The sequence below is a fragment of the Rhinolophus sinicus genome, linkage group LG10 (genome assembly GCF_036562045.2).
Source record: "Rhinolophus sinicus isolate RSC01 linkage group LG10, ASM3656204v1, whole genome shotgun sequence".
Classification (NCBI taxonomy): domain Eukaryota; kingdom Metazoa; phylum Chordata; class Mammalia; order Chiroptera; family Rhinolophidae; genus Rhinolophus; species Rhinolophus sinicus.
Window position 1 is genome coordinate 90,740,178 of NC_133759.1, and position 18,202 is coordinate 90,758,379.

Below are 18,202 nucleotides of genomic sequence, written 5' to 3' on the forward strand. Positions count from 1 at the left end.
CAGAAGCACCGGTAACAGCCTGGGCTTGTGACTGGTGTCTGAAGGACAGGGAGGAGGGCCATTTTGTAGGGCTGAATCCTTACCCTGTGGAGTCTCACGCTGTCTCCTGGTAGGTAGTGTCAAAATTGAGTTAAATTGTAGGACACCCAGCTGGTGTCCTGCTAATTGCTCGTTGGTGCAGTGAACTCCCTCCACCCACACTGGAATTGACACCAGGACCTATTTAATAGGTGCTCAGTAAGTCTTTATTGAATGAGTGGATATTGTTGAATGGTTGAATTTTAGGATCCCCGAGTTGAAGTGCCCTTAAGAGACTAATCATCACAATTAGCTGATGGGAAGACAGAGTTCCAGAAAAGGGAAGTGACTACCTGTATGGTTTTAATTTATTTATTCATATTGCTCAACAAATATTTTTTTTCCTTAGATTGATTATTTTGGCAATAGAGAACAGCCCATGGATGATAAAAACATCCACATCTATGAGTGGCTGATGACAATTTTACTTGTATATGTGAAATGTGCATATTATTTTAGATATTGCTGTCATTTAAAACTTTTACCCCTAGTCCTTTGGAAAGAGTCTTAAGATCCATTTGCAGATCTTAAGTCCTCAGAGGCTTAAAACAGACTCTAAAATCAAAAGAAAATCTTGTGGTTTTTGTAACTATGCCATTGAAATACAAAAATAGCCCTAGGTTTTATTGATTATTTTCTCTTCATTTTATCTTAATGATACCATTACCTGATGTGGCAATAGCCTAGTACCTGTCTCCCTTTTTCTAGTTTACTTTCCACAATCTGTTCTACATATGGACAATTAAGTCTTCATAAATCACAGCTTTGATTGTATGTTTTATCCTGCTTTCAAATGTCTACAAAGGAAAGCCCAAACTACTTAACCTGGCCCTAGCCAATCTTTCCAGCTTTATTCCCATGTCCTGCTTATTCAAAGTACATATAGAGACCCTTCTGACCCATAGACCAGTGCTTCTCAAACTTTCATGCACATGTGAGTCACTTAGGGGACGTTGCTGCAATGCAGATTCTGATTCAGTAAGTTTGGATTGGGAACCTGGGTTCTTGCCTTTCTAACAAGTTCTTTGGCGATGCTGGTAAAGCCAGTCCAAGAACCACACTTTGAGTAGGAAGGCCCTGACAATATCATGCCCTTCTCCTACGTGCACTCATCACATTTCATTGTTATGTGTTTAGGAACTGTCTGTCCTTCCCTGGAGAGTGTGTCCGCATAGGACTATATCAGATCTGTCAGTTCCACTGTTCAATCCTTCGGCACCTATCAACATGAATCTGAGATGCCTAATATTCAAGCTTTGGACCGGACCTAATTTACTCCTTCCCCTCAAACTACAAGCAGTGAATTGAATCCAGAGAGGGAATGTGACCTCTCCAGGATGACACACGAGTTAGTGCAGAGCTGAGACTAGGGACTGGTCTCCGAAATAAATACCTACTGTGGCACAAAACTTCCAGTGGACAAAACTTCCAGTAAAGTTCTTTGGAGAAGTAGCACATTATTCAGAACTTGCCCCCCAGGTATTGGATACTTAACATAGAACTCCCGCTGCAAGCCCTTTGGCAAATTGCAAATGTCTAAGAGAAGACAAGAAATACCTCTGGGGCATTTCTCAGAGTCCATGGAGGCTCCACAATTAGACTAACAACTTACAGGATAACTAGAGTATAACCAATTGAGAAGGATTGACCTAATTCTTCCTTTTTAATTACCTTAATTTTATGCATCAGGTAATTAATTGAATGACTTAGTGATTACAGATGCTTTTTCTATCTCCAGCCAGGAATGAAAACAAGTTGCATAGGAAGCATAGGTGGGGGAAGGAAGAGAGATTAGGGTGTGGGCTTCTTGATCGGAGTCTGAATGCACCCCAAGCTATAATACAAAAATCACCATGGTATTTTCTATATGAGCAATGTATTTGTTTGCCTCGAAGGAGGAAAATATAGGGAATGCCCCAAAATAACTTCTAGGAATAAATCAGCGTTTCTCAACTTTGGCAATATTGACATTTTAGGCCAGATAATTCTTTATTTTAGGGAGCTATCTGGTCCATTGTCGGATAGCATCCTTATGCTCTGCTCTCTAGATGCCAGTAGCACTCCCCCCAAAGTTATGACAACCCAAAATGTTTCCAGACGTTGCCAACTGTCTCCTGTGGGAGAAAGGGAGACCATCATCCCCAGTTGAGAACAACTGTTCTAGACCATTGGTTAGACTAAGGCCAAGTATGTTTACAGGGACACTGCAACAGCCACACAAGTTGTGCCGTAACAATTCCACAGAACACATTCTCCTAGATTTCAAAGAGAATGGGGCAGCTTTTTTCAGGTTTTGATAATAGCTGCAATCCAAAGCTTTGGCCTTTAATAACAAACTTTCGTAAGCTAAGAGCACCCCTCTACCCCATTTAAATACAACGTGAAGAATTTGCAAAAGCTACATGCCCATCAGAATATCTGGTGACTTTAATGTCCAAGAAGATGATCCATTGGTCACCTTGATCTCCACTAAAGTTCTTGTTTTCCACCCCACCTCCTCCTAGACCTCGTTATCATCAGTAACTGCATCCCCTCTGAAATCTTTATTTCAAATGTCTTTCTCTCTTGTCACCAACCCCTGTGCTCCTGATGTGATGAATCACCTAGTCCTCCCAACAATATTTTGACCTGCTAGGTCTCCAATGCATTGGCCTCACCATCTTGTACCACTGAACACGTCCCTCTTATCCATCCATCCAGCTCAGACTCTCTTGTCCATCATGGTAATCATCTCCCTTATAAAAACCCTCAATAACCTTGACTTACTAGCCCTATGATGTGTTTGCCTGGCTAAACCCAATACAGATCGAATCTAATTATTGGCTTTGTATCTGTTTCTAAACAGAAAAACATCTGCACCTAAATGGAAAAGACACAGTGTAGTGACTAATCCATCACAGTTCAAATTCAAGACCGCAGACCTCAAATGGGCACTTACACGGCTTAGCATTCTCTTCCTGGGAAGTTTGTTTTCTCCTTTCTGGGACAAGTCTTTCAGACTGCTCCCTCAGATATCTTACCCCGCCCATGCCCTCACTCTTACCTGATACCTTTGTCTGAAAAATAGAAGCAGAAGGAACTCTTATATACACATGATCAAATCTGAGCATATCTTTATTTGTACCTGTATTCTCTACTTTCCATCTCTTTCCCTGCTTTCATCAAGGGCCAATCTCCTCCTGTGCTCTTTATTTTAGTTCCTGTAACTTCCTCAAGCATTTTGCTTCTATAGTTTCCCCATCTTCTGTATCACAGTTTCTTCCTGTCAATCAAATAATTTCCATTGCATAGCGATACATTCTAGTTTCTTACATTTTACATTAGCCTCTCATGATCCGATTCTACTTCTTCTACCATCATATTTCTTCTCCTATACAGTAAATCTTCTTGAAGGGTTAGTCTACACTCCCTGGATCTGGGTTATTATCTCCCACACTTTCTTTAATCCACTCCCATGTAGCTTTTATTGTAATTACTTCTCTAACACTATTCCTGTCCATATCACCATGTTGCCAAAACCAATGGACATTTCTTTGAACTTCTTACTCACCATTTACTGTCCTGTCCTTTTTGAAACTTTTCTAAAAAATAATCCTACCCTCTCATAATATTTTTCATGTCTCTCTATACCTTCCTTCTTAAAAAATATTTTTTAATTATAGTTGACATACAACATACCACATTATATTAGTTTCAGATGTGCAACATTGTGGTTCAACATTTATAGACCTTGCACAGTGATCACCACAGTCTAGCTTCTGGCACCATACACAGCTATTGCAATATTATTGACTCTATTCCTTTTGCTGTACATTATAGCCCTGTATCCTCCTTTTAGTCTCTTTTTTGTTCTGATTATTTTCCCTTCTCAATCCTACTTCTAATTGTTAGAGTTCGCCACTGATTGGTCCTGGACCAATGCTCTGTCTACACATTTTTCTACAATGATCTTAACCACCTCATGGCTTTAACTACCCAATGGGTGAATACGGCTCCCAAATCTATATCTGCATCCAGTATTCTTTCCTCTGTTCCGGATGTTATAGCCATCTGACTCTTTACTATTTATAATTGGATGTATGATAGGCATGTCAAATTAGCATTTTCAGAATAGAGGTCTTGAATTTTTCTTTCCTTTCCTTCCATGACTTTCCCCCAAGACTTTCTCATACTGGTATCACCAAATGACATCTTTACCCATCCAAGAACGCACTCAGAACCCAGTCAGGCCAAAACCCCAGCAATCAACCTTGATGTATTCTTTCCTTTTATTCTCTACTTATAAAGAGGCTATTGGAAAGTGAAAAAGGGGGGAACAAACAGGGACTGGGGGGCTATGGGACATGAAAAATTGCAGAAAGGAATAAGTGGAGAATTACCAAAAATGATTTGGCAGTGTGAGTTGGAACAATGCACATTTTGTGGTTTGTAGCATTTCATTTTCTTAAGCAAAGAATCAGCACAGGAGCTGGGGTCACTTTAGAGACATGGCCTAGTGCAGGTGAAAGCCAGGCTAAATTTAGTCAAGTCTCTTAGCAGCGTTGGCTTAAGTCCTTTGTGCCACGTGGGAGGTCATAGTTCACTGTTACTTCACTGTTACTACCTTGTCCTCTGGACCTTTGAAAGACCCTCTTCGATGGTCTCCTGGCATTCATTCTTGCCCAGTACCAATTAAATCATGTGTTCATTAGTCATTAGGGAAATGCAAGTCAAACCCACAATGATATACCACTCTATACCCACTGGAATGGCTATCGTAAAAAAAGGCAGACAGTAACAAGTATTGGTGAGAACACAGCGCAATTGGAACCCTCATACACTGCTGATAAGAATGTAAAATGGTACATCCATTTTTGCAAAACAGTGTGGCAGTATCTTAAAATGTTAAATATTGAGTTACCATATGACTGAGCAATTCCATTTCTCAATATCTATGCAAGAGAAATGAAAACGTGTCCACACAAAAAAGGTACCTAAATGTTATTATGTGTCCGTGATGGGTTGGCAGAGGGTCCCTGCTGAGTGCAGTCATGCAGGGACCTAGGGTGACGAAGCAGCCATCATTCCTACCAGCAATTGTTAATTGTCACTCCAGAGGGAAAATATAACTGGCAGATCTTACATCAATTCAATGACACATATTCCTTCTGCTCACAATTTAGAGACTAGAAGTAATCACAAAGCTCCATCTAATACAAGAACAAGGAAGTCAAGCCCACATGTGCCTGGGAGGTGAAAAACCAGAAATGCCCAGGAGCATACTGACTACTCCTTTGCCTGTGCCCTTGGCGTTCCCTAGGCTGGTATGGTTTTCCTCCATCTCTGGGCAGAGCTGGCTCCTCACCCCTTGGTTCCCAGGACTTCCCTGAGAGAACTTCTGTGACAGGTCTGTCCCAAGCAGCATCTTTGTCTCCTGCACAATCCTTTCGAGTTCTTTATCCCATCCCCCAATGTGATGACCCTGCTGATGTCATGATCTGAAATTTTATGCTGTATTTCTTTGCTTATTTTCTTATTGGCTAACTCTTCCCCCTAGGATGTAAACTTTTCGAGGCTGTAATTTGTATTCTTCTCTGTTTCATTCATTACCGAATCCTCAGCATTTAGAACAATGCCTAGCAAGCTTGCAATAGAAAATCAATAAATATTCATTAAATAAATGAATGAACATGCTTTTTTCCCTCCCTGGCATTTTTCATGCTGTTCCTCCTTTCTCTTCTTTCAAACAAAATACTGTGCATTCTCTAATATTCAGCTTGACGTCATCTGCTGTGTAAAGCCTTCACCTAGTCAGAGGTAATTTCTAACTCAGCCATGCTCTCATAAAATTTTACTTATCCCTTTTCTTTTATAGCAGATACTCTGCCTTTTATCTTTGTAGTTGTATGCATGACTCGTCAACATCTCCTATCTCATACTTTGAGTTAGATTTATAGAGTGTTTTTAATGCTAAGTAGTATGTCTTGTAATTATTATATATCCCAGTGCCCCGGTCCATCCCACCAATATTTACTGAGTGCCTATGTTCCAGGCAGTGCTCTAGGGGGTAGAGTAAGAGAACAACACAGAGTCCCTACGTTCACAAGACTTATTTTCTATTGGGGCAGACAGACCAACCAACAAATACATTTTACATGACACAATGAAGATGTGACAAGCACTTTGAAGAACATCACCGTGGGAGAGGGTGATAGACAGTGAAGCGAGCGTGTTAGTCAGGGAATGCTTTTTGGAGATGTGGTATTTGAATAGAGATCTGCCTGAAGTGAAGATGCAAGCCATCAAAACCCCTGGGAGAAGTAAGTTAGAGGCAGATAGGGCGTCCAACACAAAGGCCTTGCAATGGGAATGCGCTAGAAGAAGGCTATTATACGGTGGGTGGAGTGGGATCAGAAATAAGTCAGGGTTGTTGGGGCCACATTATATGCAGGGCCTCTGTACACCATTTAGTAGTTTGAGGTCTTGTTCTGAGTGTGTTGGCCTATTGTTAGTAGATTTTGAACAAATCAAGATTTTTAAAACATCAAATCAACTATCACTCCATCTCTTGTGTAGAGACTAGTCTGTGGGGGACAGAAGTGGAATCAGAAAGACTAGGTAAGAAGCTATTTGACAGACCAGGTAAGAGAGGAGATTTGCTTGATAAGTACCTGGAAGACAAGAGTCCAGTCCAGGAAGCCAATTGAAGAAAGTGTTTCAATAAGGAGGAGGATCGAATAAATCAATGCTGTGCACAGGTTGAGCAAAAAGAGGCCGATAATTGACACCTGGAGTCATTGGTGAGCTTAATAAATGTGGTTTTATTGGAGTAGTGGAGAGAAAAGCTTGATTGGAGCGATTCCAAAACAGTGGGAGATGAAGTGGAGGCAGAGAGTGTAGACTGATGGAAGTTTGTTATGAAAGTGAAGCAGATAAATAAAGGGGAAGTGTATAGTGTGTATAAAAGTGATTGCTTCATGGATGAAAACTTTTTAAAAATGACACTCAGAAGAAAAGAGAGAAGGGAATGGATTTATTTGCAATTATTGGTCACTCTAATCTTAAAAGGAAGCTTGAAGCAATCTCTTCTCCCTACCCCTTTAATCTCTCTCCATCCCCAGGTAGAAGAAAGTCTTCGCCTATGGATCAGGGATGAGATAGACTCCAGGGACCAGCCAGGCCACCTTGCTAATGTGAAGGTTCTAAAAGGAGACATAAAGGGAAAACCTGTAGATATATACTGGGCAAAAGCTCTCTTGTCCCTCTTAGGATGTCTCTCTCTTGTTCCCATCTTTTCTTGGCCATAATATTCTTTTCTCCCATTTTGGGTTTCTGCCCAGTGCTTTTGAATTTCACTTTCCAGAAAGCCAGTTGTCCTGGCCAGAACTCTTAATTGCAGATTTAAGAGAGAGAGTGTGTGAGAGAGAGGGAGAGAGAGAAGGAGGGAGGGAGTGAGGGAGGGGGAGAGAGAGAGAGAGAGAGAGAGAGAGAGAGAGAGAGAGAGAGAGAGAGAGATCAAAACAATAAAAAGGAAAGCAAAAACTAACTGAAAAAAGTTGGTTTAGGTCAAAACAATAAATCAATTCTTTCTGTTTTTTAACTCCAATACTTTTCCTCATCACAGAAATAAGATCTTAAAAAACAGGATCAGGTTGTAGACATAGGAGAAAATGCCAAAAAGGAAAACAAAAAAGTCACTTGACTGATTTCCCTGTTCACAGGGACCAGCGAACCATAACCAATGGGCAAAGCTGGCTTACTACCTGTTTTTATAAATAAAGTTTTATTGGACCCCAGCCATGCTAATTCATTTGCATTTTGTCAATGACTATTTTCAATGACAGTGTTAAGTAGTTGTGAAAGAGACAGTATAGCTGTAAAAGCCTAAAATATTTACTACCTGGCCCTTTAGAGAAAAATTTTTCTGACCCTCTAGTCTAGACTAACATTTCCCAAAATGTATCCTCAGTGAGGTTACCTCATTGGGATACAATGAACACACAGGCATGAAACTCCAAATTAAACAAGGTTAAGGAAAGTTATTTACTGCAGGACATTACAGAGCCACTATGAATCTGAATGTCCAAAAGGGGGATCAAATGTGCTTTGCAGGTTTAAGGATAAAATCTTAGAGGAATTATGGTTCTGATTCCAAAAAAAATGCCAGAAAGACATCTCTTCTTTTCCCTGGGTCCTTGGACAAGTAACATCATAAGGAAAAATGGAGTGAGAACAACAAAATACCACTTTATTAATAGCTGCTCAAGTGTCTGATACTCCAATGCAGGGCTTTTCTGTAAATGGCTGTGTTGAAACACATAATTTATAACGTAAGGCACACAAGGGGCTTCCTGTCTTCCTCCTGATTTACGTCTTAAAATATGATCTTGTGCTGGACTCATGAATAAAAGAAGTTGAAGAGGGTGGAGGAGAAGCAAGACGGCAGGTTGGCAGAGCAGGCCCTCGCCTAACGTACGTGCCTGGAAGAGGTGGAGAGAAGAGGGAATGATCACAGCCACGCCTGCGCAGAAGCAGCAGTTTCTAAATGAAAAGTGTGGGAGAGGAGAGGGAGCCTTGTTTATGCTTTTAAGACACAGTTACTGTATTTGGTAATAATAATAGTCTAGTCAATATTCTGGAAGCCTGAACCATCTGACATGCAAATCCTTCCTACGTGCACGTCCTCTTCCTCTGCTGGTGGTGAGGACAATTAAAAGGGATGGGTGAATGGGGACAATTATAAGTGTCCCGGCAAGGTGAGAGGATGCTGGAGGGTAGCTCTGTCATTTGCTGATGTTTCCTAACCTCTCTGAATTCTGTATTCTTTGTATTTCACGGAATCTTCTAGGAAACACAGTTGGAGAGTGTTGGCCTAAACCAGGGGTCCTCAAACTTTACTGGCCGTAGGAATTCTTGGAGATTCTTATAATAGTTCACATTCCTGTATTCCACGGCAGAGGTTCCATTTCAGCCGGCTCAGCTGCCTGCTTTGCTTTTAAAAACTCACCAGTGGTTCCAAATCAGGTAGTTCACTGGTCATCTTTTGAGGAACAATGGTCTCAACATTAGCTGGAAAAACGAAAGTCTTTTTTTTTAGTGGTTGCCCTAGAGTTTGCAACCTACGCTTACAACTAATGCAAGTCTACATTCAGCCTTCTTTATCCCTGAAAAATTTCCTTACTTTGAAGTCTGCTCTGTCTGAAATTAATATAGCTACTTCTACTTTCTTTTGATTGGTGTTAGCGTGGTATATTTTTCTCCATGTCTTTACTTTTAATCTACATGTGTCTTTATATTTAACATGAGTTTCTTGTGGACAAAATACAGTTGGATTGTGTTTTTTATCTACGCTGACAATCTTTGTCTTTTAATGGGTGCATTTAGACCATTAACATTCAATATGAATACAGTTAAATTAATATTTATCATATTCTTTACTGTTTTCTGTTTGTTATCCTTGTTCTTTGTTTCTGTTTTCCTTTTTTTTAACCTTTTGTGGTTTTAATTGACATTTTATATGATCCATTTTCTCTCCTTTCTTAGCATATTAACTGTACTTCTTTTAAACCATTTTCAGTGGTTGCAAAAGGAGTCCTTAAGCTGTAGTCCTGCCCAACTCAGCAGAGAGGGTTGGAATAAAATCTAGGCTGGTAGCTAAGCCTCACTTTCACTTCAGAATCACCTCGTGTCCTGGGAAACCTCTGACACAGATAGGCGGTTTGTCCAGACTTTCAGTTTGAAATTTGGCAAACTGAACTCTCACAGATATGATTAACAAACTGGACCTTGGAAAACTGGGGCGTCTTAAAGACTAAGGGGTTCTTTGAATATTGGAAATGGCTGAGACCTTTTCACAAAGGAAGCTGTATTTGGAGGGGTTTTCAGTTGTCTGGGTTGTTTGAATATGCTCTCTGGGGAGTTACAGCTTCTCCTTTTCTGGAATTCACTGAGAACATTAAGAATAGTGTAGATGATGTGAGAGACCTTGCACGGTTTGCAGATAGTTTGCAAGAGGAATGAAGACTCCCTAGAATGACTAAAGTGGAGCTGTCTGCAAAGACAGTGAGATACTGCGGTAGGCAGCACACTGACTGACATAACTAGAGATGTCCAGCTATAAGATAGACTGTAGAGGGAATTCAAATATTTCACCAGTTTTAGGGTCCTCACCAGCTCTGAGGAACAGAGTTTGATGTATAAGCATTGAATACCAGTTTTCTTTTATAGGAAGATGATGCCAATTTTACATTTTATTTCTGTAAAAATAACTCATATGTCCACTTGGGGGTAGTAAAGTGTTTTTTTGTGTTTTTTTTCTTTTTTTCAGTATGTCAGGGAGTCTTCAGTATTTACTCTGCAGATGCATTAGATGTGAGTGAGAACAGCACCAGCTAGATTTTGTGCTATTTCTTTTACTTTGCAAGCGACAGTTTTTTTCTAGTGCATAAATAAACACAGTAGGAATTATGGACAAACACAGATTTTATTTCCTTTTCTTAATTTATTTCTTGTAATGTCCAAAGAGTCAAACACATACAAATTAAAATTGTTTTGTCAGCAATAAATATACCCAGAGGCTGAATGACATTTGAACTAATTCTATAATGACCGTCTCACTATTCAATTCAATTCAGTTCAGTTCAATTCAATTCAATTCAATTCAATTCAATTCAATTCAATTCAATTCAATTCAATTCAATTCAATTCAATTCAACTCAACTCAACTCAGTTCAATTCAACTCAACTCAACTCAATTCAATTCAACTCAACTCAACTCAACCCAATTCAATTCAATTCAGTTCAATTTAACTCACTAAGATAGTCTCAAAATTGTTTGAAAGTTCCTGGGCTGTAAAGATGCTAACACTTGAATTATTCTCCTCCTCTTAAGCAATTTCAAGATTTTTACTATAGTAGCAATAACATAACGAATAACCACAAAACTTATAAAATAATGCATCTTTATTATCTCACAGTTTCTGTGGGTCAGCTGGGTGCGGCTTTGCTGGGTACCCTGGTTCAGAATCTCTCAGGAGGCTGCAGTTGAGTTGTCCACAGGCCTGCTGTCCCTTCAGGGTTTGACGGGGAGAGGATCTGCTTCCAAGTTCACTGGTGGCTGGCTTCCCAGAGAAAACTATCTAAGAGGGAGGGCGAGGGGACCATGCCCAGGAGAGTAGCCAGAGTCTTTCTGTAATCTAATCTCAGAAGTAACATCCTGTCATTTCTGTAGCATTTTAGTTGTGAGAAGAAGGTGAGTGAAGGCCATCCCACATTCAGGGGGAGGGGATTACATAGAACATGGGTACCAAGAGATAGGGATCATTGTAGGGGTACATTTTGTAGGCACTCAACACAGGGACAGATTATACAACTAGATCATTTTAAATTATTTGTCTTTTGAAAAATTACCAAAACAATGTTCAGTAGCTACTCAGATTTCTGTTTTATGGGCAGAGTAACCAGAACCAGCCTTGCACGGGCGCCAGGAGACATGGGTTCTCGCCCTTCCCCTCTGCTCATCAGCTGCAGCATCTCAGGCGTTTAAATCCCAACTCTTAGCTTCCTTGTCAATAGACAGGCAGTTTGATTGGACTCTTTAAGGTCCCTTCTAGTTTGGACATTCTTTTCCAACAAACAATCAAAGTCTATTTTAAAGGGGCCCAACTCTCTTTCCTTTAGACAAGAGTTTCTCAGCCTCAGCACTGTTGAAATTTTACATCTGATAATTTTTTTTGTTTTTTGGGGGGAAGCTGTCTTGGCCATCGTAGCATGTTGATGAGCACCCCTGGCCTCTACTCACTAGATGTCAGGAGCAATAAAAAAGGTCTCTGGACATTGAGGACCACAGATCTAGTCAGAGCTATATTTAATCTGCCATAGAACAATTATTTCCTTTTCTGTAAAATCTTGATTTTTTTCCATAAACGAAAAAAAAATCTGTAAATTAATACACAGGCATTAGTAACTTACACGTATTGGTTATTTAAAAGAGAAGTGATCATTTGAGGTAGAAATTCAAGGCCTAGGGATGAGAGGGTGTTTCTAGTGACTGTCAGGGGGTGGGGGTCGGGATGGGACATTATTCATTCTAAGTGTGAATCATACTTATTACACACACATACACACACACAAATGAAACTACTAGAGAGTAATTTCTAGGAGCCACAGAAGTGATTGTGTGAATATACACATGAGTCCTGTGATGCTTAATTTTATGGGTTCACTTGACTGGACCAGAGGTGCCCACACATTTAGTCAAACATTATTCTGTGTGTGTCTGTGCGAGTGTTTCTGGATGATGATGCAGGTAAAATTCCATCGCTACGTGTCCCGAAAGCAGTGTAGCAGTCAACACTCCTGAGGTTTGTCCTTGTTATTCATCGCTGAGCTGGATGTCTCTGGATCCTCAGCCCCCTTTCTTCACATTCTGAGGGCCTAAAATGAGACATTTAATTCTCCAGATGAAGACAGGCCAAAAGCCTTTAAAAACAGTTAATATGCTTGGCCATCCTTAGCAGCCAGGGTGCCTGTGGTTTTGCTGACTGCCTTGTCATTATATTGATTAATCTTTCATGTAACAGAGAAGCAATATTTAATACATACTCGTGCCTTCACTATTAATGAAATCCTAGCAGTTGGTGATGGAATCTTGGGCAGCTTGTTCATTGGGTGGAAATGACTACCCAAAGCATCTGACACATTTCCTGGTGGAGCACTCCCTTAAGTTGTCTTATATTTGAATGCTGCCAAAGACAGTAACATTCTCTAAAAACTTAAACAAAGTGAAATAGTATTAAAAAATATATATCTTTGCAAAACAATGATCGCCCCCATTCCTATTTTTCTCCTGCAAACACTTATTATAGCACTTCCTAGGTGTCAGGCACTGTCCTAAGAGCATTACAGATAGTATATTAATTTATTTAACCCTCATGGAACCACCATGATGTAGATACTGTCATTACATCTATTTTATAGATGGGGAAACAGGGCCCCAGAGACATTAGGTAACTTGTCCAAGGACACACAGCTGATCGTGTTGTAGGCAGGATTTGAACCCAGGCTTCTGGCTCTAGTGCCCACGCTTTTGATTACTCCGTTCGCTCATGATTTAGTGGAAAGTAAGTGAAGAAGTAATATTTGGGGGTGGCACTAAACTGAGAGGCTTCTTCAGTGATGTCAGTGAAACAGAGTCACATGTGGAATCAGCGTGGTGTAGCCCTGATGGGGAAGCTCTGACACTGGGCTTCAGGTAGTTCCGGGCTCAGACTCACTGTGCTACTTACTAGATGTGTGTCCTTAGTCCTGACACTTCTTCACTCCCTTTGGTGTATCATACCTCCCACCCTTGGTGGGGCCACGGCCTCATGGTGAGTGGAGTATACTTCCGGGCCCCCTAACTTTGGTATTGGCCATGTGACTTACTTACCATGAGAAGCACATACTCCCAGTGGCCAGTGTCCCAGTTTGGGGTGGAGTCATCCCAGCTAACATGCAGATGTGTGTGTGGCATGTAAATACGTACTGTTGCATGTCTCGCTCAGACTTTGTGCTTTCTCGTCCATTTCCCTAAGTGTAAAGGGAGAATAAGTCTTTTTGTCAACTATAAAGGGAGTATAGTAACAATACCTCTTTCCTAGTGAAGCTGTGAGAACTCAGTGAGATAACAGTACAAATGAATGTCATGAAGCAACTTTTTTTAGTTTCTACTGTTAAAGACTTGGTGACAAAGTTAGAAATACTAAAATTTTCAACATTTACAAAGGGAGACATGAAATTATGATAAGATATTCCTCCTGTCAGTATAATATTCAAATAAGCAAGCTTTACCCAAGCCTGGTAAAGACCTATTTTCAAACTATCTATTTACTCATTAATCATTCTTCTCTATGCATTAATGTAGGCATCTTAACATATAGATTATTTCATATCTTTAAAAATAATGAATTGCTTTTTTTAAGTTTTTTCGTTTGCTTTTTTTTTTTATCCTGCTCTGTCTAACCATTCTAGCCTGCTAAATTTGTGGTATATATTTTTCATAATATATATATTTCACTGGCAATGATATAATTTAGGTATATGCCACAATTTCTAGGCCTGTGTAGATTATTTAAAACTTCCAAACATTGACATTACCTAAAAAATGTTTTTGAAGTTATATATATGTGTATATGTGTGTCTATATATGTGTGTCTATATATATATATATATATATATATCTCCAAAAAAAATGTATACACGTGGACACTTTGGTCAACGTTGCTCCAGCAGTGGTTCGCCGTAATCAGAAGTGTGTGGATGCTGATGGTAACCACTTTGAGCACCTCTTGTAATTGCAGAAGTCAAACGTGACTTGTGTTATCTTTTGTTATCAGTATATATTGAGTATTACAATTTTAGTCGTTTTTTTCCCTCCTTAAAATGTGTATACCTTTTTTTGTCACCATCTGTATATATATCACATACATATATGTGAATTTGAACTCTACATATATGTGAATTACATTTGAACTCCAGAGTTCAAATGTAATTTAATGATTTAAAAGAGATGGGTGGGGAGTGGAGGGTGGGAGATGAGGGTAAGGGGGATCAAATATATGGTGATGGAAGGAGAACTGACTCTGGGTGATGAACACACAATGGGATTTATAGATGATGTAATACAGAATTGTACACTTGAAATCTATGTAATTTTACTAACAATTGTCACCCCAATAAATTTAATTAAAAAAAATAAATAAAAGAGATGAAAAAGAAAGAGAATCAATTGTTTGGATAAACTGAACCTTTGCTTTGGCTTGCATTAGCCAGTATAACCTCAAGCTTCCTTATAATGTTTACATGGTACATTTCTACATATTTTAAAAATGAGGTCTTCAACGAAGTAGAGAGAACGTGGAAACTCTGCATCATTTTACAGTGAATCCTGTGAGATATTTGAAAGAGCTGTGTAGGGAAGATAACAAGTAGATCTGTTTCTGTTTTCTGCACTGATATGATTGGACAGCATCCAAGGGCAATTCTTCCACTCTAGGTTAATTACAAAATGCTGATGAGGCTTTCACGTCATAATTAACATGCTTTAGATTATTTTATCTCTTACCTCTGGGTCAAAATCTGGTCCATTGACTTTTTTTTCCCAATGAATTAACCACAATTTTCAGTGGTCTGTAATTATAACAGTGTTGTTGGGCATCTCGTCTATAAACCGATCACATATATTAAATCGAGATGGCAGATTGCTAGCATATTAATAGTGGTGTGCTGACAACAGTTTAGTGGTTACCAGAGGGTAATGGGGGTGGGGGTGGTAGAAGAGAGTAAGAAGGGTCAAATATATGGTGATGGAAGGAGAACTGACTTTGGGTGGTGAACACACAATGCCGTATATGGATAATGTATTTATAGAATTGCATTCTTGAAACCTATACAAGTTTGCTAACCAATGTCATCCCAATAAATTTAATAAAAATTAAAAAAAATGGTTCTGTGCTGATATGCGGTATTTTCCAATTTCTATGGTGTAAGGATTGCCACTGGGGCTGATTTCATGCTATTGATGATTGACAACAGGCTCTCACAATTCCTATATGTGTAGCAGTAAACAAAAGTCCTAGCCAGCACCAGCACACCACCGAACAGCAGAGATTTATACATACTGGATTCTTATGCTGGAATAATAATACTTTTTAATTATCTTGCAGTGCCTTCATTCAATTACAACTTATCCTTTAAGAGAGTGTCTTTATCAGCAAAATTTGAGAACCATGTGATTTCACTGATATGTGGTTTATAAAGCTGAAAACATCAAAAGAACAGGACAAACAAATGAAGAAACAAAAACTCTTAGACACAGACAATAGTTTAGTGGTTACCAGAGGGTACAGAGGGAGGGGGTGGTAAATGAAAGTAAAGGGGATCCAATATATGATGATGGAAAGAGAACTGACTCTGGGTGGTGAACACACAATGTGATTTATAGATGATGTAATACAGAATCGTACACCTGAAATCTATGTAACTTTACTAACAATTGTTACTCCAATAAACTTTAATTAAAATTTTTTAAAAAGAGAGAGTGTCTTTATGTAAGACGATTAAGGGCACTTTACAATAGTGATTCTAATAAATCGTAGGCTACTTTGAGGAGCTAATCAAAGCTATAAACCTCTCCAAGAAAAGAAAAAGCACACACGAAGAATTATGAATACAATTTCAGGGGATTCTCGGAGCCCTGACACCAATTCATGGGTCTCAGATTAAGAATCTCTGCTGTCTCTGAGCTAGACAAACTAATTTGGCAAGCTACCTTCTGAATGTCATTGCTTCAGTTCACTAATTTGTGAATTACTAGAGAACTCAAAAATTACTCTCATTGCAGAAGAATAAAGTTACTAGTATTTTATGAATTATGTTTACTATCTGTCTTCTTTTTTTTAAAAATTAAAGTTTATTGGGGTGACAGTGGTTAGTAAAGTTACATTGGTTTCAGGTGTACAATTCTGTAATGCATCATCTATATATCACATTGTGTGTTCACCACCTAGAGTCAGTTCTTCTTCCATCACCATATATTTGATCCCATTTACCCTCTGTCTTCTATCATTATTCTAAAATTTAGAGATCACAACGAATTATGAGATGATGAGATCAACTATTGAGTAGCACTGAACAATTTACTTTTAGTGTCTCTCTTTGTTCTACCAATTTCATGTGAACTATTATATAAGCTAACTCTAGGACTTGTGACATTTCAATTTTCGTCTTGAAATATAAGCTTCCTGCATGTATATATAGACAAAACCTCAATTAACACTCACTTTTTGTTTCCTTTTTAATGCTAGGCTTAATTAAACCTATTGCCCCCTGACTTGGCCAAACACTTTTTTTTTTTTTAATATAGTCCCATAGTACTTATATTTTGTAGCACTCTTCACTATTAGATTTAAATAACTAATCCTGTGATGGTTTTCAAAACAGTCTCTTCTACTAGATGTAAACTTTCAAGGCCAGGAAATTGATGATCTGGCACAATGCCTATCATCTAATGGGAACTAAGTGAAGATTTGTTGGATGAAAGAATTAGTGACTAAATGATAATTTTGAGGGGTATACATTTTTAGGTAAAAAAAAGGTAAATGAGGAGAAAACAAAAAAGAGACCACAGTTTTAGTCAAGCAACCAAATTGCTAGCTTCGATTTTAGTGTTGTTTCTTTTTCCAGCCATCCACCTGTAACAGCAGCATTTCCAGTCCTGGTCATTTGAAGTTGATGTTAAGGATAATGATCTTCCTCAAGAATGTCTCTACTTTATGGCCGTGTAAATACTCCATTGTGTAAATGTACCACAGTTTCTTAATCCAGTCGTCTACTGATAGGCATTTCGGTTGTTTCCATGTCTTGGCTATTGTGTACAGTGCTGCAGTAAACATAGAGGTGCATAAATTTTTTTGAATTAGAGTTTTGGGTTTCTCCGAATAGATACCTAGGAGTGGAATTGCTGGATCATCAGGTAGTTCCATTTTCAGATGTTTGAGATACCTCCATACCATTTTCCATAGTGGCTGCACCAATCTGCAATCCCACCAACAGTGCACAAGTGTTCCCTTTTCTCCACATCCGTGCCAGCACTTGTTGTTTGTTGATTTATTGGTGATAGCCATTTTGACTGGGGTGAGGTGGTATCTCATTGTGGTTTTTATTTGCAGTTCTCTAATGATTAGTGAGGTTGAGCATTTTTCATATGTCTGTTTGCCATCTGTATGTCCTTTTTAGAAAAATGTCTCTTCATATCCTCTGCCCATTTTTTAACTGGGTTGTTTGTTTTTTTGTTGCAAAGATTTTGTAGGGTATCTGATGGACACTTGTCTCATTAGGGAGACCACCTCAGGGATGATGTAGATGCCTGATCACTGCACTGTACACCTGAAGCTGAACAATAATGAATGTCAACTACAATTTCATATATATTTACAAGAAGTGGAGTACAGCATTAGGAATAGAGACAGTGGAAATGTAATGGCTGTGTGTGATATCAGAGGGGTAGTGGATGGGGAGAGGGGGGTTATCACTGTGTGAGGGATATAAATGATAAATGTCTATTACATTGTTTTGTACAACTAAAACTAATAAAAAATGTTAAAGA

General features: G+C 39.0%; 1 long non-coding RNA gene across 3 annotated transcripts in view; it reads left to right on the top strand.

Annotated features, from left to right (window-relative positions):
* Window positions 1–18,202, top strand: part of LOC109457455 (uncharacterized) — a 611,744-nt gene that overhangs the window by 388,924 nt on the left and 204,618 nt on the right. The window lies entirely within an intron of this gene.